At 37.5% G+C, this 17,575-nt stretch overlaps 1 pseudogene; it reads right to left on the bottom strand.

Moving 5' to 3' along the window:
* Positions 1-318: 318 nt before the first annotated feature.
* Positions 319-15,692, bottom strand: LOC116747150 (annotated as a pseudogene).
* Between the last annotated feature and the right edge of the window lie 1,883 nt (positions 15,693-17,575).

The following is a 17,575-nucleotide window of genomic DNA, read 5'->3' as shown; positions in this document are numbered from 1 at the left end:
AGTTCACTATGGAAAGAGGGGGAAAAGAGTAACTTTATAGTGCAGACAAACACTACCTCAGACAAGTGCGATCAAGGTTAACATCAACAGTGTTAAGTCACATTGATCATATGTGCCCTTGATATGATCTAATGAAAATAGCACTTGACCTCCGTGGTCTTCCTCCCAAAGCCCACAATTCTAGTCATATCACGAGAAAAACATCAGACAAATCCCATTCGAGGGACAGTCTACAAAATAACTGACCAGTATTCCCCAAAACTGTCAGGGTCATCAAAAAGAAGGAAAGTCTGAGAAATTGTCACAACTAAGAGGAATCTAAGGAGGCATGATGACTAAAGGTAATGTGGTATCCTGGATGGGATCTCTCTCACATAGCTCTTCAAATGTGCAGTCGGCAGCGGTTCTACAGGCTTTATTCAGCCGCAACTCTCTGCCTTGCACTTTTAGAATCCTTGGTCTAGTTAAATCACTTTGTTTCTGAGCCAGCTCATCAAACAACTTATCCATGACAGCCTCCACGTCAGCTTCACTTGTGAGACAGTAGAGTTCTCCTGCAGCAGGAAGTTCCCTTTTCTGATCATCTATCCCAGAATCTAGCTGGACCATATTACAGTATTCCAGAAAGAAATACAGCATTGCCCGCATACATGCATTCCACTCTCTCATTGCCTCAGAGACCTTCAGGACAGCTATGAATGGTACAAAGTTAGCTCTTTGGGGTCCATTTTAATAGAGAACATCTGGTGGCCTGTTGGATGTTGCCACAACAACGACCCCCTTTTTTTTTTTTTTTCGGTACACGGGCCTCTCACTGTTGTGGCCTCTCCTGTCGCGGAGCACAGGCTCCGGATGCGCAGGCTCAGCGGCCATGGTTCACAGGCCCAGCCGCTCCGCGGCATGTGGGATCTTCCTGGACTGGGGCACGAACCCGTGTCCCCTGCATCGGCAGGCGGACTCTCAACCACTGCGCCACCAGGGAAGCCCGACGACCCCCATTTTTGAACAGATTTTCAAAAAGCTGTTTCAGAATCATGGCATCAGCAATGTCAGTGACCTGAAATTCAACAAAGCATAAGAGACATGCTTCTTCACTGATTTCTTCAGCTATAGGAGCTAGTGGATCGTATGATTTAGCCATGAGTCCTGGTTTCCTTTATGGCAAACTCTGTTTAAGGTGGTGTATTCTTTTGTGAACATCTAGCATGAAACCATGAAAATGAACCCGTTTTTTCCTCTTCGTTTCCACATAAGCATAAAACACGTCCATCACCACTGTTTTCCCTGTACCTTAGAAAGAAAAGGCCTTCTGCCTCTATACTGTATCCTTTAAGGTCCTTATGTAATTCCTGCAAACACTGTATGACTCTTCTGTGATGTTCATCGTCCTTTAGCTCACGAGCTTTGATCAGAAAGTCACAGAGGTCCAGTGGTCCATGGCAAACAGCTAAAGCTTTTGAATAAACCTCTGTAGCAGCAGTTGGAGACATACTCTCGGGGCTCTGAACTGTATAGGCTTTACAAAAGGGGTTTCCAGGGGCGGTGACCGAAGGGGTGAGGGCAGCAGCCCAAGCCCTGCACCCAACACATCTTCCTCTCAGCCGGCTCGGCGCTAAGCGCCTAGAAGGGCTTTTTTTCAGATGGTGGGCTTTGAGGTATTATTATCTTATTTCCCTTTGTATGTTATCTATTTTTAACTGTAATAAATTCCCATTGCCCTTGAAATTATACAAAATATTAAAAAGGCTGGAGAAACATAAACATTTTCTGCTCCAAGCACAGGGAAGTTATCCACTTTAGTAGGGGAACATCCCTGAGGCACAGGAAGGGAGACAGAATGTTGGAGGAGCCCCTTCCACAATATAACGGGACACAGGTCTCCAAATTCCAAACCACACTGATTAAGATCTGTCGTTTAAACTTTTGCCCAGCTAACTGAGAAAAAACCATGGGACGTTAGTTTTATTTCGCTGTGCCCTGATGAACAGTAATGTTATCAGATGAGAAGCACTAGTGTGCACTAGTTAGGTGTGGGGCTCAGCTGCCATGCAGAATTGGTTCATATCTTAATCTTGTGACTGGCTAGCACTGCCATCACTGTGCCTCAGTTCCCTGATGGTTACAGTTCAGAAACAGTAGCTTCTCCTCACAGGACGTGGTGGGAATTAAATGACCAAGTATAGGTTTAGCACTTACAACACTGTAGGGCCAGAGGAAGTCAGTAATAATATTAACCATTCTTATTATTATCATACCTAAATTGACCATTAGTGCTTAAGGCCATTTTATTATTATGTGGGCTTATACTGATTGGCTTGAATTGACCTCCATAATATGATGTTTGTAGAAAAAAAGCAGTTTACAAAACCGTATGTAGGGTATCATCTCATTGCTCATCTTAAAACTGCAGGTTATATTTGCATAACAAAATTTCTGAAAACAAATATACACTCACCTCTTAAGAGTACTTATCCATGAATAGTAGACACCAAGGTTTTCTAATGATTTTTGCTCTTTTTATCGCTTCTTGAGATCCCCAAAGTAACATGGGGTTATAGATAGTTTAAGAGAAAGGGACATTTGACTAAATGGGATCACAGATCATTATGGAGCAATACTTAATTATCTATTTAACCAAAATGACAATAAAAGAATTTAAAAGCAAATACAGCAGGTTACATAGTTGTGAGCAAAACTTAGCTATTTTAATACTGAGAAGACAGTTTTCTTATGTAGTGAAAGACATGATAAACACAACATGAAGCACAGGAAATTATTTTGGAAAGAGAAAAACTATCACCTTTCTAGGCAGATTATTTAAAAGGTACAGAAAAACCTTTCCCAATCTCTTATCAAGAGCAGACCTACAGTCAAAGAAACCCTGTCTTCATAGCAGATGAAAGAAAATTAAGTTTTATTTTAACATAAATATACTATTGATATTAAAGCTTATTATTTAAACATTTATGGAAGATTGGCTCAAGATGGGGGAGTAGAAGGATGTGTGCTCACCCCTTCTTGCCAGAGTACTGGAATCACAACTATCTTCTGAATAACCATTGAGAGGAAGACGCTGGAACCCACAAATAAAGATACCCCACATCCAAAGACAAAGGAGAAGCCACAATGAGATGGTAGGAGGGGCACAATCATGAAAAAATCAAATCCCATAATTGCTGGGTGGGCGACTCACAAACTGGAGAACCATTATACTACAGAAGTTCTCCCACTGGAGTGAAGGTTCTGAGCCACGTGTCAGGCTTCCCAACCTGGGGGCTCGGCAACAGGAGAAGGAATCCCCAGAGAACAGGACTTTGAAGGCCAGCAGGATGTGACTGCAGGACTTCCACAGGACTGGGGGAAACAAGAGACTCCACTCTTGGAGGGCACACACAAAGTCTCATGCACACCAGGACCCAGGGAAAAGGAGCAGTGACCCCACAGGAGACTGAACCAAACCTACCTGCTAGTGTTGGAGGGTCTCCTGCAGAGGTGGGGGGTGGCTTTGGCTCACCATGGGGACAAGGACACTGGCAGCACCAGTTCTGGGAAGTACTCTTTGGTGTGAACCCTCCCGGAGGCCCCCATTAGCCCCACCAAACAGCTTGCAGGCTCCAGTGCGGGGTTGCCTCAGGCCAAACACCAACACGGAGGGAACACACCCCTCCCATCAGCAGACAAGTGGATTAAAGTTTTACTGAGCATGCCCTGCCTACCCACCACCAGTTCCACTCATCAGGATGCTTGCACAAGCCTCTTAGATAGCCTCATCCACCAGAGGGCAGACAGAAGAAGCAAGAAGTACTACAGTCCTGCAGCCTGCAGAATGAAAACCACAACCACAGAAAGTTAGACAAAATGATTATGTCCTAGATGAAGGAACAAGATAAAACCGCAGAAAAAGAACTAAATGAAGTGGAGATAGGAAACCTTCAAGAAAAAGAATTCAGAATGGTGAAAGTGAAGGTGATCCAGGATCTCGGAAAAAGAATGGAGGCAAGGATGGAGAAGATGCAAGAAATGTTTGAAAAAGACCTAGAAGAACTAAAGAACAAACAGAGATGAACAATACAATAACTGAAATTAAAAATACACTAGAAGGAATTAATAACAGAATAACTGAGGCAGAAGAACGGATAAGTAACCTGGAAGACAGAATGGTGGAAATCACAGCCGTGGAACAGAATAAAGAAAAAAGAAATGAAGACAGCCTAAGAGACCTGTGGGACAACATTAAACACACCAACATGAGCGTTACAGGGTCACAGAAGGAGGAGAGAGAAAGGACCCAAGAAAATATTTGAAGAGATAATAGCTGAAAAATTCCCTAACATGTGAAAGGAAACAGTCAACCAAGTCCAGGAAGCGCAGAGTTCCAGGCAGGAAAAACCCAAGGAGGAACACGCCGAGACACATAGTGATCAAATTGACAAAAATTAAAGACAAAGAAACAATACTAAAAGCAACAAGGGAAAAATGACAAATAACATACAAGGGAACTCCCATAAGGCTATCAGCTGATTTCTCAGCAGAAACTCTGAAAGCCAGAAGGGAATGGCACAATATGTTTAAAGTGATGAAAGGGAAGAACCTATAGCCAAGCTACTCTACGCAGCAAGGCTTTAATTCAGATTTAATGGAGAAACCACAAGCTTTACAGACAAGTGAAAGCAAAGAGAATTCAGCACCAGCAGACCAGCTTTGCAACAAATGCTAAAGGAACTCCTCTAGGTGGGAAAGAGACTAGCAACTTAAAACAACCCTGTACATATATAGACGCCTATATCACAACCTCATGCGAACAGCGAACCCAAAAACTACAATAGATACACAAAAAAGAAAAAGTAACCCAAACACAACACTAAAGATGGTCAGCAAATCACAAGGAAAGAGAGCAAAAGAGGAAGGGAAGAAAAAAGACCTACAAAAACAAACCCGAAACAATTAAGAAAATGGCAATAGGAACACACATATTGATAATTACCTTAAATGTAGATGGACTAAATGCACCAACCAAAAGACCCAGACTGGCTTAATGCATACAAAAACAAGACCCGTATATATGCTGTCTACAAGAGACCCACCTCAGACCTAGGGACACATACAGACTGAAAGTGATGGGACGGAAGAAGGTATGCCATGCAAATGGAAATCAAAAGAAAGCTGGAGTCGCAATACTCATATCAGAAAAAAGTAGACTTTAAAATAAAGACTGTTATAAGAGACAAAGAAGGACACTACATAATGATCAAGAGATCAATTCAAGAAGAAAATATAACAATTGTAAATATATAGGCATCCAACATAGGAGCACCTCAATATTTAAGGGGAATATTAACAGCAATAAAGGGAGTAATTGACAGTAACACAATAAGAGTGGAGGACTTTAATACCCCACTTTCATCAATGGACAGATCATCCAGATAGAAAATCAATAAGGAAATACAGGTCTTAAATGACACATTAGACCACATGGACTTAATTGATATTCATAGAGCATTTCATCCAAAAGCAGCAGAATACACATTCTTCTCAAGTGCACGTGGAATATTCTCCAGGACTGATGACATGCTGGGCCACAAAGCAAGCTTTGGTATATTTCAGAAAATTGAAAATATATCAAGCATCTTTTCCAGCCACTATGCTATGAGATTAGGAATAAACTACAAGAAAAAAACTATAGAGAACACAAACACATGGAGGCTAAACAATATGCCACTAAACAAGCAATGGTTCACTGAAGAAATCAAAGAGAAAATAAAAAAATACCTAGAGACAAATGAAAATGAAAACACAATGATCCAAAACCTATGGGATTCAGCAAAGGCCGTTCTAAGAGGAAAGTTTATAGCAATACAATCTTACCTCAGGAAGCAAGAAAAATCTCAGATAAACAACCTAACCTTACACCAAAAGCAACTAGAGAAAGAACAAAGAAAACCTAAAGTTAGTAGAAGGAAAGAAATCATAAAGATCAGATCAGAAATAAATGAAATAGAGACAAAGAAGACAACAGCAAAGATCAATGAAACTAAAGGCTGGTTCTTTGAAAAGATAAACAGAATTGATAAACCTTTAGACAGACTAATCGAGATAAAAAGGGAGAGGACTCAAATCAATAATATTAGAAATGAAAAAGGAGAAGTTACAACTGACACCACAGAAATACGAAGGATCATGAGACATTACTACAAGCAACTCTATGCCAATAAAATGGACAACCTGGAAGAAATGCACAACTTCTTAGTAAGGTCCAGTCTCCCAAGACTGAACCAGGAACAAATAGAAAATATGAACAGACCGATCACAAGCACTGAAATTGAGACTGTGATTAAAAATCTTCCAACAAACAAAAGCCCAGGACCACATGGCTTCACAGGCGAATTCTATCAAACATTTAGAGAAGAGCTAACACCTATCCTTCTCAAGCTGTTCCAAAAAATTGCAGAGGAAGGAACACTCCCAAACTCATTCAAGTGAGGCCACCATAACCCTGATACCAAAACCAGACAGAGATACCACAAAAAAAGAAAATTACTGGCCAATATCACTGATGAACATAGATGCAAAAATCCTCAACACAATACTAGCAATTTGAATCCAACAATACATTAAATGGTTCATACAACATGATCAAGTGGGATTTATCCCAGGGATGCATGGATTTTTCAATATCAACAAATCAATCAGTGTGATACACCACATCAACAAATTGAAGAATAAAAACCACATGATCATATCAATAGATGCAGAAAAAGCTTTTGACAAAATTCAGCACCCATTTATGATAAAAGCTCTCCAGAAAGTTGGCACAGAGGGAACATAGCTTAACACAATAAAGGCCTTATATGACAAACCTACAGCTAACATCATACTCAATCGTGAATAGCTGAAAGCATTTCCACTTCAATCAGGAACAAGACAAGGATGTCCACTCTCACAACTTTTATTCAACATAGTTTTTGGAAGTCCTAGCTATGGCAATCAGAGAAGAAAAAGAAATAAATGGAATCCAAGTTGGAAAAGAAGAAGTAAAACTGTCACAGTTTGCAGATGATACTATGTATAGAAAATCCTAAAGATGCTACCAGAAAACTACTAGAGCTCATCAATGAATCTGGTAAAGTTGCAGGCTACAAAATTAATACACAGAAAACTGTGGTATTTCTATACACTAACAATGAAAGATCAGAATGTGAAATTCAAGAAAAAATCCCATTTACCATCACATCAAAAAGAATAAAATACCTAGGAATAAACCTACCTAAGGAGACAAAAGACCTGTACTCCAAAAACTATAAGATGCTGATGGGAAAATCGAAGAAGAGACAAACAGATGGAATGATATACCATGTTCCTGGATTTGAAGAATCAATATTGTCAAAATGACTACACTACCCAAGGCAATCTACAGATTCAATGCAATCCTTATCAAATTACCAATGGCATTTTTTCACAGAACTAGAACAAAGTATCTTAAAAGTTGTATGGAGACACAGAAGACCTTGAATAGCCACAGCAGTCTTGAGAAAGAAAAATGGAGCTGGAGGAATCAGGCTCCCTGACTTCAGACTATACTACAAAGTTACAGTCATCAAAACAGTATGGTACTGGCATGAAAATAGAAATATAGATCAATGGAACAGGATAGAAAGCCCAGAAATAAACCCACGCACCTATGGTCAATTAATCTATGACAGTGGAGGCAAGACTATACGATGGTGGAAAGACAGTCTCTTCAACAAATGTTGCTGGAAAAACTGAACAGCTACATGTAAGAAAAATAAAATTATATCATTCTTTAACACCATACACAAAAATAAGGTCAAAATGGATTAAAGACTTAAATATGAGACGGGACAACTCCTAGAGGAAAACATAGGCAGAACACACTGACATAAATTGCAGCAATATCTTTTTCAATCCGTCTCCCAGAGTAATAGAAATAAAAAGAAAAATAAACAAATGGGACCTAATTAAACTCAAAAGCTTTTGCACAGCAAATGAAACCATAAATAAAACGAAAAGACGACCCACAGGTTGGGAGAAAATGTTTGCAAATGATGTGATTGACAAGGGATTAGTCTCCAAAATATACAAATAGCTCATGTGGCTTAATATCATCAAAACAAACAACCCAATCAAAAATGGGCAGAGCACCTAAATAGACATTTCTTCAAAGAAGACATACAGATTGCCAACAAGCACAGGAAAAGATGTTCAGCGTCGCTAATTATTAGAGAAATGCAAATCAAAACTACAATGAGATATCACCTCACACCAGTCAGAACGGCCATCACCAAAATGTCTACAAACAATAAATGCTGGAGAGGGTGTGGAGAGAAGGGAACCCTCCTACACTGTTGGTGGGAATGTAAATTGGTACAGCCACTATGGAGAACAATATGGAGGTTCCTTAAAGAACTAAAAATAGAGCTACCATATGATCTTGCAATCCTACCCGTCGGTATTCATCCAGAGAAAAATATGGTCCTAAAGGATGCACACACCCCAATGTTCATTGCAGCACTGCTTACAATAGCCAAGACATGGAAGCAACCTAAATGTCCATCGACACAGGAATGGATAGAGAAGTTGTGGTACAGATATACAATGGAATATTACCCAGCCGTAAAAAGGAATGAAATAATGCCATTCTCAGCAACATGGATGGACCTAGAGACTGTCATACTGAGTGAAGTAAGTCAGACAGGAAAGAGAAATATTGCATGATACCGCTTATATGTGGAATCTAAAAAGAAATGATACAAACGAACTTATTTCCAAAACAGAAACAGATTCACAGACTTACAGAACAGACTTATGGTTACCAGGAGGGAAGGATGGAGGGAAGGGATAGTTAGGGAGTTTGGGATTGACATGTACACACTGCTATATTTAAAATGGATCACCAACAAGGGTGTACTGTATAGCACAGGGAACTCTGCTCAATGTTATGTGGCAAACTGAATGTGAGGGGAGTTTCGGGGAGAATGGATACATGTATATGTATGGCCAAGTCGCTTTGCTGTGCACCTGAAACTATCACAACATTGTTAATGAGCTATACACCAATATAAAATAAAAAGTTAAAAAAATATATCCAAAAAAATAAAATAAAAAATTAAACCTTTATAATAAATTCATTCAATTTTAGCCAGCTCGACCATACAAAGTAAATTTCTCTTTCTCTCTCCTCTACTTTCTATATCCATTTAGTGTGTCCTGTATTCTCCTCTTTCTCATTCTGAAACAACAAGTCCTTCTACTGTAGGACAAAATTACCTTTTTCTTTACCAAAAATGCATCTCCATACCTCACACCTTTTCTTATCCCCAAACATCCTACTTTTCTTACATACAGAGATGAAATAATTTCCCATAGTAATTTTAGCAGTTTTAATTATATGCATTAATTAGAATTCTTAATGCTTACAAACCGTAAGCTCTAGTGAAAACTAGGAAGTAAGCAATTGTGAACTGTCTGTTCCATACCAACAGTTTGTAGATTGGCAAATTTATGAATACATTTGATAATTTTTAAAAGCATGTGCTTCCTCATAGTACAAACTTTCAATGTGGCACAAGACATTTTTGCTAACAAGACCAAATATCTTTTGTTCCTTTTTAATAAGGGGACAAAAGTAGGTAAACCTAGACGTATGTTTAGCCATTAATGTTTCAGTGTATTATTTTGAAATGATCTAGATATTACAAGAATATCCATAATTTAACTCAGCAAAATTCTAAGGTTGTAAGTTACTAAAAGTTACTAATTTGGGAAACTATTTTTAAGGAGACATTATAAAACATAATTACTCCACAACTACAGAGCCCACACACTCTGGAGCCCATGCACCACAACTAGAGAGTCTGTGCACCCCAACTACTGAGCCCACGTGCTCTGGAGTCAACACACCACAACTAGAGAGAAGCTCGCGTGCTGCAATGAAGAGCCTGCGTGCCACAACGAAAGATCCCACGTGCCACAACTAAGACCTGACACAGCCAAAAATAAATTAAATAAATATTTTTTTAAAAAATAATTACTGTTTGAAAGTTCTTTTATACACTTTTATCTTATGTACATTTACTTAATTCATTTGCTCTTAACAATTATGTTGAGATCACTCATGAAATTTTAACAAGACATTAAGCAGCTAGCCATAATCTTGTTATTTTTCTTGCTGGCACATATTGTAAGACATAACATGAACTTATGACTCGTACATCTAGGTAGAACAAAAGTTGTCTCTGCATTATATTTAATGTTGATACCTCTGAAGACATGTCTGTCTTAATTAATCCAACAAACAAACCAGTTTTTATTTACTTTAGATTATCTCAGATCATGTGAACTTGAAAAACATTTGTGTTAGTTTCTATTTTATTTCTGAGAGTTTAGCGATACTTAATTTATATAAGTACTTATTTTACTTTAAGCCAATCAAATAGAGATCTTTTACAAATCTTTTACCATTTGGAGGTAGAGAAGTATCACACATCTCTAACATACACATAGACATACAGACAAATAAAGATATAGCTTTCATTTTAAAATTTAGCAATGATATAGGTACAATAGTTTAAAACTCACTAATTTATAATAAAACACTTGGATTCAAACTGTGTTTCTGGCAGATGGAAAAGTTAAGGTTATCTGCTCAGATGGCTAAAGCTTTTTACCACTATTTTTAGAGAAGACTTTTAAGATTTTTTCATTTGTCTAGTTTCCAAATAGCTCCTTTTTTATTTCTTTAACTTCTGACAAGAATCACCTCCCTGAACTTTGCATTTAAAAGAGATGCTCTCAGGTCCTAGAGAAGACAGAGTTGAAAGTCAACATCTCAAAGGCACTGAGAAAAGATGTAAATTTTCTCTAAGAATGAGTTTTGGTGCATATTTGCCTATTATCAAAGGCCTAGGATAATTATTGTTTAAATGTTCCTTCTTTTTCTTTGTCATTTGTTTCTATGTATTTTTTTAATTTCCTCTTTGATTTCTTCAGTGATCTCTTATTTAGTAGCATATTGTTTAGCCTCCATGTGCTTGTGTTTTTTATATATTTTTTTTCCTGTAATTGATTTCTACTCTCATAGCATTGTGGTCAGAAAAGATGCTTGACATGATTTCAATTTTCTTAAATTTTCTGAGGCTTGATCTGTGACCCAAGATGTGATCTATCCTGGAGAATGTTCCGTGTGCACTTGAGAAGAAAATGTATTCTGCTGCTTGTGGGTGGAATGTCCTATAAATATCAATTAAATCTATCTGGTCTACTGTGTCATTTAAAGCTTGTGTTTCCTTATTTATTTTCTGTCTGGATGATCTGCCCATTGGTGTAAGTGGGGTGTTAAAGTCCCCCACTATTATCGTGTTATGGTCGATTTCTTCTTTTATGGCTGTTAGCATTTGCCTTATGTATCAAGGTGCTCCTATGTTGGGTGCATAAATATTTACAATTGTTATGTCTTCTTCTTGGATCGATCCCTTGATTACGTAGTGTCCTTCCTTATCTCTTGTAACAGTCTTTATTTTAAAGTCTATTTTATCTGATATGAGTATTGCTACTCCAGCATTCCTTTGATCTCCATTTGCATGGTATATATATTTTCCATCCCCTCACTTTCAGTCTGTATGTGTCCCTAGGTCTGAAGTGGGTCTCTTGTAGACAACATATATATGAGTCTCGTTTTTGTATCCATTCAGCCAGTCTGTTTCTTTTGGTTGGAGCATTTAATCCATTTACATTCAAGGTAATTATTGATATGTCCCCTAAGAGTAGGCAACAGTCAGTAGGACACTAGCTGCAAATGGGGTGCAACCCACATTTCTTTCTGACTATATTCTTGGGGCCTACATCCTGATGTTCGAGCCACCTTCACAAACAAGAAATGACAACTTATGTGCCCTGGGCAGGCAGAAAGCCAAGCCAAGTTCTCAGAACATACAAGACAAACAGGAAAGTGATAGCTGTCCCTGGGAGGAAAAGGATCAATAGCCAACGGGTACCTAAAACCAAATTCACCAGTCACAATTCAAAGAATTAAATCTTACAAATGTCTTTCTTCTGCCAATTGGAATTTGGAAATGAAGAGACACTGTAAGATTTTAACCTTCCCCTCTTGACTGGACACTACAGGCAGAGATCCAGGAGAGCTGACTTTGGTAAGAATTCTTACCCTTAGCCAGCTTCTGCCAGTTTTTCAGGATCCCATCTGTAGACTCCAGAGCAAGTGAGGTGCCCCAGTGGAGCCCTTCATGGTTGCCAAAATGGTAGGAGAGGAAAAATAATTTTCCCTTTACCCTTCAGAGCTCTTGGCTGAGACCCCCTGTAATAAAAGACATTAACAAGAGAAAAACAAATAAGTTTGTTAATATGTATACTTCATGTACACATGGGAGACACCCAGGGAAACTGAATAACTCCTTGAGATGGCCCATGCCACCACCTTAAAAACAATCTTCAGCCAAAGGCAAAGAAAGATGTTGGGGGTGGGAGGAGAGGCCAGTTATTCGAGGTTACCAAGAAAAGCAAGGTTAACAAGGGTAAGGTTTGTTATGCCGATTAAAGTTGGTGCCTTCTCCATTGACAAGTGTTTCATGTGATTTCAAGTCCTCCTTCAGAGGGAAGAACAGAGAGGGAGACACTTACTAGTGGAGATTTCCGTTATAAATGTAAATGTTCCTTACAAAAGGGTAACTTCTACTCTGTTTTTAGAGATTTTCTTGTGTCTGCTGTTTCTTAAAATAATCAGCTCAAAATATTCCTTACACCACAGAAGCACATTTTGGGTGGCATGTTCTGCTACCCTTCACAGCAATGGATAGTACAAATATAAATGGAGTATTCACGTAAAGAACAATATATATACCAAGTACCATTTGAAGACACATTAGCTAACAAAATACATGAAAACATAAAGAGCTGTTATTTTCAATGAAAAAAAGGCAAGTTGCAGAATATGAATAATGGGATTCTATACTGAAAAAGAAAACATGTATGAATAAATATTTTTGTGTATCTCTGATTACGATAATATTTCACCTACAGACAAACACATCTGGAGAAAATGCACCAATCTATTGAGAGTGGACATCTTTGCGTCAGAGGACAGGTATCAAGCAGAAGGGAGAGTCAGGGTAATTTCATATTATAAATATACATTTCTGTATTGTTTGAAGAATTGTAAACAGGAAAATTTATTAAGAGAAAAATTTGAAAATAGAAAATACTTTTTACAGATAAATAAGTTACTTGAGATTTTAGTGTTTTGGAAATATATTCAAGGAATACCCATTTATGGAGGAAAGAAGCTGAGTACAATTTTTGATAATGCATTTGTATGTGTAAGTGTGTCTCAGTTTGGGTTTATGTGGCTGAAACTTGATAGTTAATCTGTGTGCTTCTGTGCCTCAAGTTCTATCACCCTAAATATTCATGGGCTCTGGAGCCATGCTATTTGGGTCCAAATCCATGATGTGTCACTTTCTAAGTATGCTAGCTTAGGCAAAGTACTTAACCTCCCAGTTCTTTACTATCTTCATCTGTAAAATAAGGATGAAAAATGTCACACTGCAATTCTGAGAATAAATGTTACTTGACCCAAAACAAATGTTGGCTAATTTTAATACTTGCATGTTTTTATGGGCCATTAGTATTCTTGTAAGCACTGAAATTATGATACAAATGGATGTTTATTGACAGTGAATGACATTCAATTTGTGTTGCGAGTGAAGAAAGGCAGGGTATAACACTGTAAGAAAGATGAAATTTTATCTTACAGGATGGTAAATATCTGGGAAAAGATAATAGACTATTCTTCTTTTCTTGAGTTCTGTTAAAAGATAAACTGAGGCATATTAAAATTTTTACAAATTTAATTGAACAAAGATTGATTCTAATTGAGCACCAAATGGGAAGTGAATAGGAGTGCTCCACTGACAGGAGCCAGTAGAATGGGTTACTTAGGGAAGGTACGGAAACAAAGAAAAGAAATTATTTGGCTGGCAACAGCTTAAGGCTCACTTGGCTGTTTGTGGTTGGTTGTCCTTGGTTTTTGATTTTGTAACCTTGAGGCATTTACAGGCTTAGATTTTGGTTTGCTTACATGGGCCACCATGGCATTAGGGCCACCTCTAATGGCCCCCTTGTTTAATTACTTTAACAATTCCACCTTTTGGTATGAGTGGCACTCTCAGTCACCATCAAAACTGTTCCTGTCTCACCATGAAAACTTGTAGATTATCATATCAGGTCCACAGAAGAATTACTTTTGCTATTTATCTCATTGTTCATCTTGTTCCTGTTTCTTCAAGCACAGTGAGACCATCTGATGGCTATGAACATGCATTTAAGACCTTTGAGAGAACACAGAGCACCAGGGAGACTACAATGATGACTATCAGGAGGATAATACCAAGAGAGTAATGTATACTCTTTAGCTAGGGCCCCCATGAACCAAACCAGTTGGCATCAAATAAATCAAAGAATGTACCTGGAAAGGCATCAACTTGTTTTAGCTAAGTGTCTTGTTTGTTAATTCCTTGTATTGGCTACAATACCAGAGGTGTTTATCCAGGTACCACAATAGGTATTTGTTATGGCACAGACTGCTCCTTGTTCAGCCAATAAGTAATCTAAAGGAAATCTCTTATCTAAAGCCATCTTAGCAAGAAAAGTCTAGGGACTCTGTTGTATAACTATGGCCTTTCTTTTGTATTCAGCAATAGTTGCCAGAGTTAAGAGGCATTGTCTTCCCATGCATTAACAGAGAGAAAAGGCAAGTACCAAAAAGGCAAGAGGAATAAAAGTTTCATATTGGAGATGAGGATCTTGACCTGTGATCTTGGGAGAGCTGTCCACCTCTAGATGCCTCAAGATGCTGAGGAACCTCCCTAGTCAATTTTAAGTTTAGATCTCCAGCCCTTATGCAGTTTCAAGAGTCTGGAAGTAATTCCTGAAACTTGACTCTTGAATCTTGGGTCAAGATTCGAGTGCCTGCAGTTTGGCTGCTATCTGGATAGTGAGGGGGACATGGTATGATCCCTTTCAAGGAGGTTGAAAGGAAGTCTTTGTTCTTATTGATTTCAGGTCAGAAGGGTGGGAGAAAATTGGAAGTGTTAGTTTGGAGAGTTGTAGCCAGTATCTGAGGAAACTGGAAGAATTCAGGATCCAGTCCAATTTACAGGTAGATAACAAAACCTCAAAGATAATGAACATGAAGAGAACCTGATATCCACAAGGATGTCTTATACTTTTTTACTAAACATCTTCTTCTCTCTACAACCACTCTCTCACTTCTATTAAAGATAATCACAGTGAGACCAATTTGTTTGCAAAACAGGTCTAGTCTCATTAAACTCGGCCTGATGTTTACATAACTGTAGCAAGAGTAGTGACTGACCACAGAGGCTATTTTAAATTTTTCTTTGCTGAAACTTTTTATAAGGAATCTCAGTTGGACATTTAAAAGCCTCTTGAGGCTAAGAAGCCAAGCCTAAGACTTGCCATCAAACTTTGCCTACAATACCTACAGATCTGTGTTAATTCCTTTCTTCTTGAAGTCTCCTCAATTTCTTGAGGTTTCCGGGCCTGCAGGAAGAGACCTTCCTTCCTTACCTGGGAAAGCTGCTGGGAACCCAGCAAGCAAGGTAACAGGCTGGTTTTCCAAGAGGCTTTACTGGCTCCATAAAGTCAGCCTCAGTTCCTTAAAGTTGTGTGGTCTATATTCTATGCATATTCTGAATTATGATATTCTGTCAAAGCCATAATATAAACAATGTTTCAAATTGTATTCTAAAAACAGATTCTTACTGAATTTATACAAATAACTAAAAAGCCATGAAAATAAGAACACTCAACAAATTTCCTAATTCTGGAGGGATCAGATATGGAGAAAAATGAAATGTTTCAATTCTGTTTACAAAGGTATACTTTATCAAATTGCTATACATCATAGACAGCTTAAAAGAAAAAGGTTTCTTTAAACTTGTAAATAAAAACATTAAAGAACCAGCAGTGTTTCACATAAAAAGTCATAAAAATTATAATCATCCCCACCAGTTCATTCAACCCATGTTATTAATTCTTGTTCTGCTTGAATCTATTTTTTCCATTAGAGCTCTGGAAATTCTTACCCAGTCAGTAGTATGCCCTTAAAGTTTTCAGAAACCTGTATTCTATAGTACTTTTCAGAGTTTTCTCCATGAATCTCTATGAAGATGAATCACTTTTGCAAAAGCATCAGAGTAAAACAACAACTGTCTGTAAATGACAAAAAAATTTTTAAATGCCCATGATTAAATACCTGATGAGAGTTTATTATAATGAAATTGACTATGAAATTTGGTTATTTATGTGACATAAAACATATCAAGATAATAACCAGAATTATAACTGATAACATTATACCAGGACATACTAGATTTCTAGGACTTTCATACAATTTCTGGAACACATATTAAAAACATATATCCATACAGATATAACCTAAGAAGGTTTAGTATCACTTATTTGACAATGCTTCCCATGTATTTCACCATATCCAATAAACCTAATAATTTTAACATCTTACCAGGTGAGAGACAAAACCTTTGAGATTTTCCAGAAGCCCTCTGGGAAATCTCAAAGTTAATTTAAGGTTAAAAAGATTCCATTCATAATTTGGTTTTGGGAAGTTGTCAAAAATGTCAAAAGGTTTGAGCATTTGATTAAATAGGATCATAGATCATTATGAAATAACTAATTATTTATTTAACCAAAGTGACAATAGAAGATTTTAAAGGCAAATACAGAAGGTGACATAGTTGTGAAGAAAACTTCACACTTTTAATATCGAGAAGACTCAGTTTTCCCAAGTAACCAAAGACCTGATAAAGACAACAAGAAGCACAGGAAATCATTTTGGTATGACATAAAATCTTTGTTGACCAGGCAGACTACGAAAAGGTGAAGAAAAACCTTTCCCAACAGCTATCAAGATAAGACCAATAGTCCAAGAAAATGTTTTTTTTTAACAGAGAGAAAATCAAATTCTGATTTTACACCAATGTAATTTTGATATTAAGACTCACTCTTTAAAAACAAAAATAAATTCATTCCAATTTAACAAGCTTGACCACACATACAATTATTCTCTCAAGATTCCTTTTCCAGAAACCTTCTATACATTCAGGTTTTGTACTGTATTTTCTCTTCTCTTTCATTCTGGAACAGCCAGCCAGTCTACTTTAGGACAAAATTACTTTCCTTTTCCCTCAGGAAAAAAACATGTCCTTCATACCTTTCCTTATTCAAAAAACACATTCTAATATCCTTACCCACTTTTCATAAACAGTTGTTTTCTTTTGCCCTTATTACTTTGAAAGTTTTAATTACATACACTGATAAGAATTCTTAACCCTTAGAATTCTTAATTTCTAGTTAAAACCAAGAAGTAATCGTGGACTGCCTGTTACATTACCATTCTGTGGATTAGCAAATTTATAGATACATTTCATAATTTCTAGAAGTATATTCCTCTTCATAGTAAATTTTTTTAATTTGCCATAAAATATATTGACTAACTGACCCA

The sequence above is a fragment of the Phocoena sinus genome, chromosome X (genome assembly GCF_008692025.1).
Source record: "Phocoena sinus isolate mPhoSin1 chromosome X, mPhoSin1.pri, whole genome shotgun sequence".
NCBI lineage: Eukaryota > Metazoa > Chordata > Mammalia > Artiodactyla > Phocoenidae > Phocoena > Phocoena sinus.
The sequence above is the reverse complement of the archived record's forward strand: the minus strand, read 5'-3'. Positions and strand labels throughout refer to the sequence as shown.